Source organism: Lissotriton vulgaris, chromosome 9 (genome assembly GCF_964263255.1).
Source record: "Lissotriton vulgaris chromosome 9, aLisVul1.2, whole genome shotgun sequence".
Taxonomy (NCBI): domain Eukaryota; kingdom Metazoa; phylum Chordata; class Amphibia; order Caudata; family Salamandridae; genus Lissotriton; species Lissotriton vulgaris.
In genome coordinates, this window is record NC_141697.1 from 39,569,319 (window position 1) to 39,585,781 (window position 16,463).

The following is a 16,463-nucleotide window of genomic DNA, read 5'->3' on the forward strand; positions in this document are numbered from 1 at the left end:
TTAGAGCAAGGATGAAGAAGTGTGAGGTTAGATAGATACTGGCCTCAATAGTTATGTAATGCGCTTGCAAGTTGCTAGTTGTACTGCAACACAAATTTCTGCTGAATGATTGAGTTAATCTTAAAGAGCATTGGTTACAGACTATGTCTTTCTTTCTTCATATAGGTTCTCCTTCCAAACGAACAAGGAGGAAGGAGCTGGCTAGAGCGGCCCGGCAACGGAGGATCGAGGCCACTGTTGCGGAATATCGGCGGCTGGTGGCCCTGGAGGACGTGGAAAGTGTGCAGTCGACAACTACAACCACGTCGTCTGCATCGGCCTCCGTGGCCCCACGGGCTGCCACCCAGCACAGTGGTCCACCCAGACTGAGCCGGGCTGCCAAAGGCAAACGCCACCGCCGAGCAGCAAGGCCAACAGCTGCCTCTCACAGGCATTGCACCTGCAAGGCAGTGAAGGCACGCCTGCGCCGCACTACCCTGATGGTGTCCCGCCTTCAGCAGGAGCTCGCCTTGCTTAGCGAGGAGCATGATGCCCTGGCCCAAAAAGTTAACAGCATCCACCCATAGTGTCCCTTGCCCCTTTTTTAGAGACTTTTGGGGGGTGGGAATTGGGAGTTGGGTTTTTGGGGACTTTTGAAGGACAATCGTTGGGGTTAGGGAGGGTCTTGCGGGAGATTATTTTGTTAGGGATATAAATATACTTTTTCAAACTTTATCTGAGCATACCTGTTTTTTACTGCTTGCCTGGTGGGTGGGGGTTTAACGTTGACTGTTTTCCTGAAAGTTTAGTTCCATTTTCTTCCTTTAAGTGTAAATGCCCAAATGTTTTCAACACTAAGTGCCTCTCACAGACTAAGTGAAGTGAATCCAAGAGTCCTAGGACTTTAGTAGTACTACCTTCAGTCTCTCGTCTCTCGTACTAATACTCCATTATACCCCCAAACCACCAAACGCTTATCTTACCTGTAATTTGTGTTTGAAAGTAGGGCTAGACCCAGGGCTGGCTCCACGGGAAACACCGAATAAGGTTGGCATTCTTGGTCGGATAAAATTTCCTCATAGCGGTGGTACTAGTGGTGTGACACAGTGGCAGTTGCATGCCTATGAAAAAAAAGAAAATGAAATCTGGTTTGTCCTCCTGAGCAATTCAACGGTACAACTGAGAATATAGCAGGTGACAGAAGTACAGTAGAGCAGTGCCACATTGTAGCCTAACAAATGGTAAAGTATAACTCCTAATTCGGTTGAAGTTCTTTCACATTAGCAATGGTTCTTTGTCAAGCAGAGTAAGAATATATCCTCGGATTTCTTCACCAGCCTGTTGCTATCACCTTATCCTCCCCACCCAGCAAGTGTGTGGATTTATTGCTGTAATAATAATTTAGTCACACATCAATCAAAACCACACAGCCCGGGGGAAGAGGGTTAGGGTTTGAAAAATGGATGGGTACGGGGGTTTTTGGGAAAGGTTTTGGGAGACAAGAAAAAATAGCACAGCATAGACAAACTATTGTGAACATAAACAAATCTTTGGGTACAAACCTATCCATCAATCTTTGAAAGTGCATGCACTACTGCATGCATGTCAGTGAAAAGTAAGTAGTACATTCGACAACTGTGGAAAGAAAGAATGCGACAGTACAGGGCCTGTGTGGAATTATTGATAACGATATTCAACATAAGGTCTCTGTAGCCAGATACCCGAGAGCCTTGCTGGTCACTATAAATCCATTCACAACAACACTCAATGGGGTTGGTCTGGAAGGTGTCAGGTTTACTCCCCGTGATCCAGTCGATGCAAATATGGTTCCACCTCCAAATGTCACCAACACCCAGAAGTGTAAACACAGGGTGTTCGAGCCATAAGGCGGGGGAGAAAAATAACAAACTAAAATAAAAAATGTGGGATGGGTAAAGGTAGGGTCAGCAGGGAAAGGATACCTGTAACACAAGACAAGACAGGCATCAGTGAAGTGCTGTCCTAACATACAAGGATACTCTCATATAGTCTCACTAAATAACCAAGGAAGTAGACAAGTACCTGAGCACCAGGAAAACATGACCTTGGATAGGAAATACTATAGCCCTTCTGCCACAATCTGTGAGGAAGGCCTAAGAAACACATAAACATATAGTTAACGAACACACTCCTGTCGCACCAAACACACTCGCGTTATACTAAGACATCAAACCCACTACTCACAACATACCACAAACATGGTAGAGGACTCAATGTACAAAGGGGGTTCCAAATAGTCAAAGCAAAGATGTATGGTCCAACAAAAAGGAAGAGGGAAACGGTAGTGTGTAGGAAGCAAGAACTACAACACTGCGCTCTCTAAGTAATGACCCAGTAGAGAATCTTTGGTGAAGGTCAAACAGAAAAACGTAGTTGCTGTTGCGACCACCACTGAATTCTGCCAACAACACACCCCACGGTGCACTACACAAAGAGAACTGGGGTAGCCTGTAGTTACCTCACTACATGCCCAGTTATGGAGGTCCTTTGAAATACACAGTTATACAACGGAGACGCGTAGTTGTCCTTACTACCGCGCTCCGTTTTAATAGTACAAAAACGATCCCCGATGTGAACGCTAACACGTGGTATAGACCGCCACTGTGCTCCGCCACACACAATTCAACCAAACAGGAATTCATCAAAGGTAGAATTCTGTTAGAAAACAGTCACAGAACCTCCCTTAACAATCCGTTCAGGCAGTAATCAGCTGACCGCACCGGCGGCCGAAGAGTTTAGAGCGGCTTTACCTGAAGACGCGTGAAGTCCGTCTACCGCCAAGGACAGAACACGGAAGCGCTCCCCACTGAGCCTCAGGGGGGGGGGGGTGGGGGGGGGGGGGAAGGTGATAGTCCACAGGAGACACGATAGAAAAGCATGCAGAGCGTCCGCTCTCATGCCGGTGCAGAACAGAAACCAGAATAACGCGCAACAGGAAGCGCGTCTGTTCCCCAGATAAACTTCCTGCAAGTCTCCCGCCTACTCATGGGAAATGTAGTTTCATAGTACGGTAGGCGCTTAGGGGCTGCGTAACCTGACAGAAGGTATAGTAGATAGAAAAGGAGAAATTGCTTTTTTTCTAGGTGTCCCCTCACTCACCAGGGTTGCCCCTTGGTGACATGCTTCATCATTGGGGCCATCCCAGTCCTCTACGGCCTGGGGCGTGCTGCGACTTGCGAATTACGTAGGAGCACTTACAAATGACTATGTGTGGTGCAGATGTGATAGTGGAGTGGACTAAGTGATGTGTTAAGGGATCAATTTAGAAGCCTAGAGAGAGCCAAGAAATGCAGTCACAGTCAGAGAAAAAGGCAAGGGATACTGTATCTATGTGGTTGTAGTGGTCCTGTTGGATGTGGTAAGTAAGTTGCCTGCAGAAAAAAAATCCTCCTATTAGCGGCACTCCTCCATTGCAGCCGACGCTTCGTCCATCGATGTTGGTCACCAGAAGACACCCTGTAAAAAAAAGCACAGCATAGACAAACAATTGAACATAAACAATTCTTTGGGTACAAACCTATCCATCAATCTTTGAAAGTGCATGCACTACTGCATGCATGTCAGTGAAAAGTAAGTAGTACATTCGACAACTGTGGAAGAAAGAATGCAACAGTAAAGGGCCTATGTGTAAATTATTGATAACGATATTCAACATAAGGTCTCTGTAGCCAGATACCCGAGAGTCTTGCTGGTCACTATAAATCCATTCACAACAACACTCAGTGGGGTTGGTCTGGAAGGTATAGTAGATAGAAAAGGAGAAATTGCTTTTTTTCTAGGTGTCCCCTCACTCACCAGGGTTGCCCCTTGGTGACATGCTTCATCATTGGGGCCATCCCAGTCCTCTACGGCCTGGGGCGTGCTGCGACTTGCGAATTACGTAGGAGCACTTACAAATGACTATGTGTGGTGCAGATGTGATAGTGGAGTGGACTAAGTGATGTGTTAAGGGATCAATGTAGAAGCCGAGAGAGAGCCAAGAAATGCAGTCACAGTCAGAGAAAAAGGCAAGGGATACTGTATCTATGTGGTTGTAGTGGTCCTGTTGGAAGTGGTAAGTAAGTTGCCTGCAGAAAAAAAATCCTCCTATTAGCGGCACTCCTCCATTGCAGCCGACGCCTCGTCCATCGATGTTGGTCACCAGAAGACACCCTGTCCACTGCCTGCCTGATGCTGAATTGTGGCTCGCTACTGTGAAGCCTGACTCCATCCTTTTTTCCCCATTGCAGAGACTGAAACCCGGCCTGTAATTATTCAACGAAAAACAGGAAGTGATATAATATTACAACACCACTGATAAATAAATATAAGGTATGTAGGCTGTGGAGTGCAAAAAGTCACAATTTGATTTTCCTAGTAGACAGTACAATATTTTTGAAAGTGCGTACTCTGAGTCACCTTTTGAAGGATAAATAAGTATGGGCAAATTAATGTAGCGGATCTTGCCCCTCAAGCTAGGTGTACTGTAAACTGTGTTTTAGAACAAAATTAGATCTTCCTAGCAGTGCTCCCACCCAGACCCTTACTAAAGCCAGTCGCAAAAATGTAGAAGACCCCCAATCAAATCTCAAAAAACGAGGCCTAGCAGAAAACTGGTGACAAAACTTACTTTGAAAGTAAAAGTAGGCCGAAGTACCCCCTTTCTAATTACCCATTACCCACCGTGGATTGCATTCAAACCACTTGCAAGCAACCAAGCAAAAGTAGCCATAGCCAGCATCGCTCCAAGACTCGAAATCCCCCCCACTCAAACACATGCAATAGAAATACTGCTAACCCTAACGAACCCTAAGTTAAGAATAGTGGCAAAGGCTTTCTTTAACTATGCCAAATCCCCCCTTTCCCACCATGGATTTTCTTCAAATGACTTGCAACCAAAATTACACATTCTCACGAGTGCTCTAAGACCCCAGAACTCAGTTGGAAAAATCTAGAACACCCCGAAACACATGCAATCCTGCTGCTAGGGCTAACCCTAACGAACCCTAAGTTACAAAAAGTGCCAAAACTAAAGGCTTTTCCGCGCGGATTTTGTCCCAACCACTTCTACCCGGTATTAGACCTTCCCAGGAATGCCCCAAGACCCGCCAACCCACCCGCCAAGAAGCATAACACCCCCAAACAGGCCAAAAGCAAAATCTCATACTTGCAATATTTCTGGGCCTTCGGTCCAAACGCGCTGCGTAGCTAGGCCATAAGTCGGGGTTGGCACGACGGATTTCCTGAAAAGCAAATGCAATCAAGATTAGAGTGTCCCAGCAATGCTCCCAGACCACGAAACTCACCCACAAACAGACGGAACCCCCCCTAAGAGCACCTCAAAGGCAAGCAAGTCATCAAAAACACACAAAAAATTCCGCCTGGGATTTGGTCCAAAACACTTTTATCCGGTATTAGAGCTTCCCAGCAATGGCCCCAGAGCCGTCAACCCAGAAGAAAACGAGTAGAAGACCCCCAAACAGCCAAAGAGCAAAAGTACAAAAATGGGGACTTAGTCAATTTTTCACAAATTTCCCAAATCATTCAGCGCGCGCTCTGCAGCTAGGCCCTAAGTCCCCTCTGCCACCATGGATTTGCTTCAAACCTCTTGCAAAGTAAAGTATATATAGCCAGCAGTGCTCCCAGACCACGAAACTCACCCACAAACACCAGGAAGCCCCCCAAACAGGCCCCCGAAAACGCTACATAGAGCAAAATGTCAGAAATAGCCAAAAAAAAAATCAGCCTGGACTTTGTCCCAACCACTTCTACCCGGTATTAGACCTTCCCAGGAATGCCCCAAGACCCGGCAACCCACCCGCCAAGAAGCATAACACCCCCAAACAGGCCAAAAGCAAAATCTCATACTTGCAATATTTCTGGGCCTTCGGTCCAAACGCGCTGCGTAGCTAGGCCATAAGTCGGGGTTGGCACGACGGATTTCCTGAAAAGCAAATGCAATCAAGATTAGAATGTCCCAGCAGTGCTCCCAGACCACGAAACTCACCCACAAACACCAGGAAGCCCCCCAAACAGGCCCCCGAAAACGCTACATAGAGCAAAATGTCAGAAATAGCCAAAAAAAAAATCGGCCTGGATTTTGTCCCAGCCACTTCTACCCGGTATTAGACCTTCCCAGGAATGCCCCAAGACCCGGCAACCCACCCGCCAAGAAGCATAACACCCCCAAACAGGCCACAAGCAAAATCTCATACTTGCAATATTTCTGGGCCTTCAGTCCAAACGCGCTGCGTAGCTAGGCCATAAGTCGGGGTTGGCACAACGGATTTCCTGAAAAGCAAATGCAATCAAGATTAGAGTGTCCCAGCAGTGCTCCCAGACCACGAAACTCACCCACAAACACCAGGAAGCCCCCCAAACAGGCCCCCGAAAACGCTACATAGAGCAAAATGTCAGAAATAGCCAAAAAAAAATCGGCCTGGATTTTGTCCCAACCACTTCTACCCGGTATTAGACCTTCCCAGGAATGCCCCAAGACCCGTCAACCCACCCGCCAAGAAGCATAACACCCCCAAACAGGCCAAAAGCAAAATCTCATACTTGCAATATTTCTGGGCCTTCGGTCCAAACGCGCTGCGTAGCTAGGCCATAAATCGGGGTTGGCACGACGGATTTCCTGAAAAGCAAATGCAATCAAGATTAGAGTGTCCCAGCAATGCTCCCAGACCACGAAACTCACCCACAAACAGACGGAACCCCCCCTAAGAGCACCTCAAAGGCAAGCAAGTCATCAAAAACACAAAAAAATTTCCGCCTCGGATTTGGTCCAAACCACTTTTAGTGCTTCCCAGCAATGGCCCCAGACCCGTCAACTCACCTGCAAAGAGGTAGAACAACACCCCCACAAGTGCTGAGTCTTTCTTCATTGGGCGTAAACCAGCCCTCTGCTTTGATGGAAATAGGAGTCTGGAGGAGGAGGATAGAGGAGCATGTTCTTCTGAACTTGTGAACCTGAGGAATGCAGACTGCGGCACCTTCAAATAAATTAGCAAACAAGTGAAGACAGTTCTGCTGATGGGCTTGTTTTTGTGATTATCTGATTAAAGTTTGAATTATATTAACTGTGCACAACAAAGAAAGACAGACACACAGGAATAAAAGTGAATAAGGATGAAAAAGAAAGTTATTGATTCGTTGTCTCATTTTCAGGGCTCGAAGTCGGTATCACGGTCCAGGAATAAGAATAAGGCTTCGTCATCATACTCTGCGAATTCAGCCAGGGTGAGGTCAGTGTCACCTGACAGAGTAGAAATTCCCTCATCTATGTTGCTGGCCACCTCCTCTTCATCCGGCACGCTCTCTCGTACTCTGAAATCTGGTGGTATGAGGTGCTGATTCATCTTGATCATTGTTAACCTCTCCACATTTTTGGGCGAGAGGCGGCTCCGTTTGGGAGTTACAATCCCACCAGCCGCACTGAAAACCCGTTCAGAAGACACACTTGCGAGTGGGCAAGACAAGTAGTTTAAAGCCAGGTTGGTGAGCTGTGGCCACAATTCTTTTTTCCCATGCCAATACGCCAATGGGTCAGAATTAACATAGACCTCTGTGGAGTCATTCAGATAGTCCTTCACCATCGACTCAAGGTCCTCCTCCAAGGTTCCTCCACTTTGCTTAGCTCTTGCTGTGCCTCTGACCTTTTGAGAACCAAACCCACGCAGAGCTAGCCAATCCTCTTCAGCCTCCAATGTTTCTGTTGTCTTTCGTGCAGATGATCCGGTTGCCGGTGTCTTTAACGGCTGAGAGGTCACTTGTGCCACAGCCACAGGTGCAGAAGTGGATTGTTTTGACTGGGGATGGCCTGCTGATGTACTGCCATTTCCTTCAATTTCCAGCCGTTCTGTTTCAAACTTCTTGGCTGACAAGGCTAGCCAACGTTTGTACTTTGTAACATCTTCATCACCAAAAGGAAAGAATGCTCTGCCTGCCAGCGCCTTTTTGTAGCGTGGATCCAGAATAGTAGCACAAATGTAATGCTGTTCTGAGTGGATCTTTTTAAGACGTTCATCACCTTGTAGGAGCTCTAATAATTGCTCAGCCAGAAGCAAAGAGTCTTGCTTTTTGTCATCTTTTCCAAACACAGAACACACCTCCTTCAGTTGGTCCTCCAGCATGTACAACAATGGGATAGCTTTTCCCAAATTAGAGTCCTCCTTGCTGACTGCACGCGTGAAGACCTCAAAAGGACGAAGCATGCGTGTTAGGCTTTCAACTATGTTCCATTGCGGCCCACCCATCCTCAGCTCCTCTATACCCTCTTTCAAGAAATATTGATCGAGTTCCGTATACTGCTCATACAGACGCTCAAGCATGTAGAAGGTTGAGTTCCAACGTGTTACCACCTCCTGGATGAGTGCTTTCACTGGCATTTGACATTGATATAGCATGCTCCTCAGCTGCTTCCGGGCCTTAAAAGAATGCCTGAAATGCTTGCAAATTTTTCGGCAGGTCTCCAATACACTGTACGCTGCACTGCGTTTATTACCCAAGAATTTTTGGACAACCAGGTTTATACAGTGCGCCAAACACGGCACTCTGAAATAGTAACCGTCCCTCATGGCCTTAACTATATTGGCGCCATTGTCCGTGGAAACATAACCAACCTTGCGTTTTAGTGGGGACAGACAGTTAAGGACCTTTGTGTTAAAGACATCCAAAATGTTTTCTGCTGTGTGACGTTTCTCCAAACCAAACATGGCTAGTGTTGCATGTTTCCGAGCACCTTTAAAAACAATGTTAGTGTCAACACCTGAGTTTAGCTTTGCTTTAGCCCCTGAAAAAGAGACCCAGTGTGCAGTGATGCACATGTAATCAGCGCCTGCGCCACTGGTCCACATGTCTGTTGTCAGATGTATAGTGTGAACAGCACTCTTCTGCAAAGCTGCCCCAATCACCTTCAGAACATCTTCATGTAGTGCTGGAACCGCAACTCGGGCAAAATAGAACCGGCTAGGAACCTTCCATTTAGGGCAGAGCGCTGTCACTAATTCTAGAAAACCAACCCCTTCTACAAAAGAAAAAGGGAGAAGGTCCAGAGCTAGCATTTTAGCCAGCTTAGTGTTATACAGACGGGTCATTGGGTGGTTGCGTTCATATTGCGCTTCTGTAAACAACATCTTTTTAATGTTGCCCTGGACCAATGATTTACGGGATGATGATGATCTCTTCGACCCAGTTACGCTCGCTGATGAACTTTTCCGCATTGATGTCTCACTCTCTCCCACACTCTTAGTGTGGCTCCCATGGGGTGTGCTGCTGACATGGGAACTGGGTGTAAGTGAAGTGTTTGAATCGTCTTCTTCTACCTCCTCGTCATCAGCAGATGAAAAATCAACGTTTTCATTACGTGCAATTCCGGCTTTCTTGACCGCCTCTAGGTGCGGAAACCATTGGACAGCGTGCCTTCTCTCAAGATGACCTCTCTGGCCTCCGGTACCATAGTTAGAACCAAGCTTACCACGACTAAATCGAAGCTTACAAAGGCTACAAATGGCTACGTTTTCCTTTTTTGGGCAAACACTAAAGAAGTCCCAAACTGGAGACTTGAAATGTCTTCGGGGGCCGGAGGAGGCGGCGATACTGGTGGTGGTGGTCCTGCTGCTAATGTCAGATGAAGTGGAGGATGTGGATTGCCGAACTTCAGTACGTTTTGCACTTTCACCACCACGAATTGAGGTCGAGGACGAGGTGGGTACCTTCTTGCGAAGAAATATGGAAGCGGTAGGTTTTGGTGTACTACTTAACTCCAAATCTAATGATTCCATTTCCATTGCCTCCTCGCCGACATCATCATCACGCTCAGCAGCTTCTCGGGATAGGGTCAAAATGTCTCTTTGCTGCATGCCCGGTGGGGCTGCAGTGACCTTTGTGATGACTGGCTCGTCGTCATCGTGAGAGGCTTCATCACCAGCAGTATCTGTCACTTCTTGTTGAGCCTCATCACACTCCATAGGTTTGAGTTTTTGGACGACCTTCCTTTTACGCTTAGGTACCGGTGTCAGATCATGGTGTGCCTCACTGTCAGACCGCAGTTGTGGTTCCCAAGACGGATCACTTGCATCAGAACGAGGTGGGCTTGAAGAAGATGTAGACACCCCCCTTGATCTTTTCCTTGCTAGGGATGTGGAAGACAATGAATGATCATCAGGAGGAGTGGCTTCCAATGATACCTCGGCTTCATTGTCGATTTCCAAATGTGCCCCTACTTCGGGAGGAACAACTATTGTGGGCACTTGTGAACCTCCATGCACCTTTGCTTGCGCATCTCCTTTTGCTGCCTCTCCTTCCACATGTACTTGGGCGTGTACTTGCACATGGTGTTGTTGTTGCGGCTGTGGTTGTTCAACACTTGTCAGATGAGTTACAACAACCTGTGTTGATTCAGGGACATTGCTGCTACTTTCTTGCGATGAGCCAACATCACTGGTCGATGGTGATTGGAGAAGTACACTGACTGCCTCTGAAGCACTCAAGGGCTTTGACTTAAGTTGGCGTGGTGGTGGAGGCACTGAACCCAATGGAGCAGGGGTGCTGCTCCCAGCTTGGTCCCCAGCAGATCCTGCTGCTGCAGGCGTACTTTTTTTTTTGCTCCCAAAAAAAGTGGCGGGTGGCACACCAGCCTCCTTGGTAACTTGCTTCTTCTGCTCCTTACTAGCAACTTTCTTGCTAGAGGAGCTACGGAGAACTTTCTTTGGGGGCGGGGCCATCTTCTTCAGAGCAGGTCAGACAGCAGGCCGCAGTTGCACGAATTGTAGAGTTGTCTGAGGCCAGACGTGACGTCGCGTGACGTAATGCTGCACACACACACCGCTGCAGGACTTCTTCCTGGCACTGGCGGTTCTCTTGAGTCTTGTGCACCTAAAAAAAATGGAAGACAGAGGAACATCAGTTCAGTTATAGAGCACAAAAAAATCGAAAAACACTGCAAAATCAGCACAATCCCAATCCATCCATGCCCTCCATAATGTTTAAATTCAAGACAACCCACAGAAAGACTAGGCCCATGCAAGACTCACTACCCCTGGGCATAAATAAAGGTTGAAAAGTAGGCAAAATGGTTGGAGGCCTAACAACAAAGCCTGCATTTAAAATGGCCACTTGCCTGCCAGCACATGGCCAGTGCCTGTAGCTGCACTCAAAATGGCCACCAGCCACATGGCATGTCCCTCCCCATGAACACCCCCAAAAATCGAAAAACACTGCAAAATCAGCACAATCCCATTCCATCCATGGCCTCTATGATGTTTAAATTCAAGACAACCCACAGAAAGACTAGGCCCATGCAAGACTCACTACCCCAGGGCATAAATAAAGGTTGAAAAGTAGGCAAAATGGTTGGAGGCCTAACAACAAAGCCTGCATTCAAAATGGCCACTTGCCTGCCAGCACATGGCCAGTGCCTGTAGCTCCACTCAAAATGGCCACCAGCCACATGGCATGTCCCTCCCCATGAACACCCCCAAAAATCGAAAAACACTGCAAAATCAGCACAATCCCATTCGATCCATGGCCTCCATGATGTTTAAATTCAAGACAGCCCACAGAAAGACTAGGCCCATGCTAGACTCAAATACCCCTGGTGAAAAGGCCACAAGTACAGGCCCAAAAAACGAAAATCACTGAAAAATCTGCACAATCCCATTCCATCCATGGCCTCCATGATGTTTAAATTCAAGACAACCCACAGAAAGACTAGGCCCATGCAAGACTCACTACCCCTGGGCATAAATAAAGGTTGAAAAGTAGGCAAAATGGTTGGAGGCCTAACAACAAAGCCTGCATTCAAAATGGCCACTTGCCTGCCAGCACATGGCCAGGGCCTGTAGCTGCACTCAAAATGGCCACCAGCCACATGGCATGTCCCTCCCCATGAACACCCCCAAAAATCGAAAAACACTGCAAAATCAGCACAATCCCATTCAATCCATGGCCTCCATGATGTTTAAATTCAAGACAACCCACAGAAAGACTAGGCCCATGCAAGACTCACTACCCCTGGGCATAAATAAAGGTTGAAAAGTAGGCAAAATGGTTGGAGGCCTAACAACAAAGCCTGCATTCAAAATGGCCACTTGCCTGCCAGCACATGGCCAGTGCCTGTAGCTCCACTCAAAATGGCCACCAGCCACATGGCATGTCCCTCCCCATGAACACCCCCAAAAATCGAAAAACACTGCAAAATCAGCACAATCCCATTCCATCCATGGCCTCCATGATGTTTAAATTCAAGACAGCCCACAAAAAGACTAGGCCCATGCTAGACTCAAATACCCCTGGTGAAAAGGCCACAAGTACAGGCCCAAAAAACGAAAATCACTGAAAAATCTGCACAATCCCATTCCATCCATGGCCTCCATGATGTTTAAATTCAAGACAACCCACAGAAAGACTAGGCCCATGCAAGACTCACTACCCCTGGGCATAAATAAAGGTTGAAAAGTAGGCAAAATGGTTGGAGGCCTAACAACAAAGCCTGCATTCAAAATGGCCACTTGCCTGCCAGCACATGGCCAGTGCCTGTAGCTGCACTCAAAATGGCCACCAGCCACATGGCATGTCCCTCCCCATGAACACCCCCAAAAATCGAAAAACACTGCAAAATCAGCACAATCCCATTCAATCCATGGCCTCCATGATGTTTAAATTCAAGACAACCCACAGAAAGACTAGGCCCATGCAAGACTCACTACCCCTGGGCATAAATAAAGGTTGAAAAGTAGGCAAAATGGTTGGAGGCCTAACAACAAAGCCTGCATTCAAAATGGCCACTTGCCTGCCAGCACATGGCCAGGGCCTGTAGCTGCACTCAAAATGGCCACCAGCCACATGGCATGTCCCTCCCCATGAACACCCCCAAAAATCGAAAAACACTGCAAAATCAGCACAATCCCATTCCATCCATGCCCTCCATGATGTTTAAATTCAAGACACCCCACAGAAAGACTAGGCCCATGCACCACTCACTACCCCTGGTCAAGGCCCCAACAACAGGTCAAAAATCGAAAAACACAGAAAAATCAGCACAATCCCATTCCATCTATGCCCTCCATGATGTTTAAGTTCAAGACAGCCCACAGAAAGACTAGGCCCATGCACCACTCACTACCCCTGGTCAAGGCCCCAACAACAGGTCAAAAATCGAAAAACACAGAAAAATCAGCACAATCCCAATTCATCTATGGCCTCCATGATGTTTAAGTTCAAGACAACCCACAGAAAGACTCAGTCCACCCACCACTGAGTACCCCTGGGCAAAAGGCCCCAAAACAGCCCAAAAATCGAAAATTCCAAAATTTTAGTTGCAGCAACTGTAATTCCCCAAACAAACTTACTTGTAAAATTTCTAATCCAACAGTGATCCAAAGAAAGTCAAAAAGGCCTCAAATCCAAAGATCCAGCAGCATCCACAAAAAGTAATCCTTCCAGCTCCACATCCAAATGAAAAGTGACCAGGAGATGGACAAAGCACTGGGAGGAGCCTGCTGAACAGGAACAGGAAGTTGAAGACTGTGGGGCACTTCCTTCCTCCCACCCCCCTGCCCCCCTCCCCAAAATGGACTCCTCGCTAAAAAAGTGCAGGCAAATGTCAAACTAAGGAGTTATTCACATAAAAATCATCATTTCTAGAAGGTTTATGCTGCTTGCTGGTGGATTTCTTGTGCAGAATTGCAAATTTATATTTTCGCTCGCCGCATCTCAAATCTCGCAATTGCGAAGTACCGCGAGACGTGATCTCGCCGTACTGACGTAAATAATTAATTTACTCTCTTAATTTCTATGCAGGTAAGTACTTAATCAATAATAACTCAATCAGAATGAAGGAAAACAGAGTCCGTGGTGTAAGAGTTTCTAAGGGTTTTATTCCTCATAAAGGAATCAGGATATCATGTTCTGACCACCACACAGGGTGTCAGAAGGGATAGAGCGCTACATTTTATTAACAGTACATAGCTTATATACTTATTTCATTCCATAAGTAACAGTGCAAGAGGCGTAACAGCTGAGAGAAGACAAGATAACAATATACACGTGGCACATGTACGTAATCAAGAGGCGTGAACTAGAGGTGTGTTCTGGAAACGTCACTGATAGGTGACACAAGTGGGTGGCACCAAGGGGTGGTGCTAACAGAATGTTGCAATGTCAGCAGAAATCGGAAGCTTGGATGCGCGCGCAGCTGGATGACGTGTAACTGGAGGGGTGCAGGGGACTTGACATTTACACTGACGGAAAGAGACAGAAGTCTGGCATGTCAGATCAACTTGTGCTTCTATCATATCTGATATCTGATGTTTAGGAACTAAGCTATCTGGGCAGAAAGGTCTCTAGAGCAGAAGCTATTCTATACTTGCTGTGAGTGCGTGTATAAGCGCCTGAGTGTCTGTATGAGAAGCGTGGGGGCATGGGGCCTTCCAGGAAGCATGGCAACAGAAGCTATGAATTACTTGCATAGAGACAGGTCGGCCCTTTAGCCCTGTAGCTGAGGAAGGATGTTTACTGAAGCTAGCAGGCTGGAATGTATTTTCGGGGAGGGAAACAGATAACTCGAAGGTTATAGTCAATCTTGGCAGGCAGCAGGCTGAGCTGAGCACGGAGGGCCGCGCTAGAAGTAAGTCAGAGTTCACGGATACGGGGGCTGCCTGGGCAGAGATTTCTCGGAGTCAGAAGCCAGAAAAGAGGTTCGGTGGCAGAGATTCAGGGCCTACTTCAGCCAGGGCTGAAAAACGTAGGAGTACACTACAAAAAGACGTTGGCATAGCATACTTAGGAACGGACCATCCAACCCATTCATGGTGGGTCTGAAAGAGGACAAGTTAACGTTGGACGCAAATATATTTGCGTCTTCATAGCTGACACAGGAGGGAAGTTACATGCACTTTAACTCGTACATGGAGTCGATGGGGTACGCGCTAGGGAACATAACTTGACATAAAATTTATATTACCTCATTCCCTCCTTGTTCCCTACGGACCCTTCATGATATATCGATCCTCATGAATCGATCAGTCTGTTCTTGTAACATTATATGTTCATCTTTCTTTCTTTGACTGTTTGAGAGACAACTGGAATGTTCAATGCATGATGTGGCACACAGTCCACAAATCGCTGGCCCACACTGCAGGCACAGGCAGCAGCTGAATACTATAACGAGGCCAATGCCTAGGAAGGATAAGATCTTCCATCCCCAAGCTGTTAACGTAGTCCAGAACCAACCGGACCAAGTCCAGGTGCCTGGATTCTGATGTATCTGATTTGCAATTTTATGCAGACGGGTAATAGCTTGATAGACAGATGGTGCATTTTGTGGGATGAAAACACAGCAACTTGACCCGATGACCTTACAGGCTCCACCTCTATCTGCCAAGATGACGTCAATTACAAGACGATTTTGAAGGACAACAACCCGCATAGCAGATTGCTCCTCTGTTAAGTTACCTAAGGCGGAGGCAGTTTCATGTACTACTGCTTCAAGTGTTCTGGTTAATCTGCGTATCAATTTACTGTTTTGGACAGGTCCTAGGAAGAAAAAGAATCCTTTATTAAAATCAGTGTACTGTTCCCATGCCGTTTCTGTGTAGTCGACAAGTGGAATATCTCTTTTGGGTCTATTCGGTGCTAGATTCGTATTTCTATGGTAATCAGGGGGAGCTAGAAAAACAGGTGGCAGAAGGAATGCAATGTAACAGGTACCATCCCAATCTGGAGGCAAACGTATGTATGCGGTATGACCACAAACAAAGTAGGAATGACTGGTAGCTTTAAAGGACGATTTACCATGGTCACTGAACTCGACCACAGTAGTGCATTTACTATGTCCTACGTGTACTGAACCTTTCTTGCTAACACATAGTTCACCTGTGACTGGTAATACTAACATATGGGGCAGAACTGGAGCAGCTTCGGATTCAACAGTAAGGATCATAAGGCTAATTGTGTAATTACCTAATCCATATACTTCATTTTCTAGATCAGTTCCTATTCGAGTGGGAAGTCCCTCTTTATCAGGGTAACAGACGTTGAGCAGGACTAAGTTCAAGTTTCCCCAAACCCAGCCCCCATCGAAAACAGCAATATCAGGATCTAAGGAATTAATTATTTTAAACCATGCCCCACAGGAGCCATTGTGAGTGAACGGGTACGGAAAGAGGGGCAGAGCTCCCTTGTAATTCTGGTAGGGAGGGAGTCGGCCACATATCCAGCAGTCTGTAGCATTATTCGTCTGATGGGAGTGATGTAACATACTAATGAATGTATTGTTGCGCAGCGCAAGTCTGTAAGAGAGTTCATGTGCAGGAAGTTCACTAAAAGTGTGTTCAGCAGAGACATTGTAAGCAGATTGTTCACGCCTGAAAATAGGCCAATATATGGGTAGCAGAATGCTGGCAATAATAATTAGAATACTTAGAAAGAACATTATTAACAACGTCACTATGCAGTGACTACGC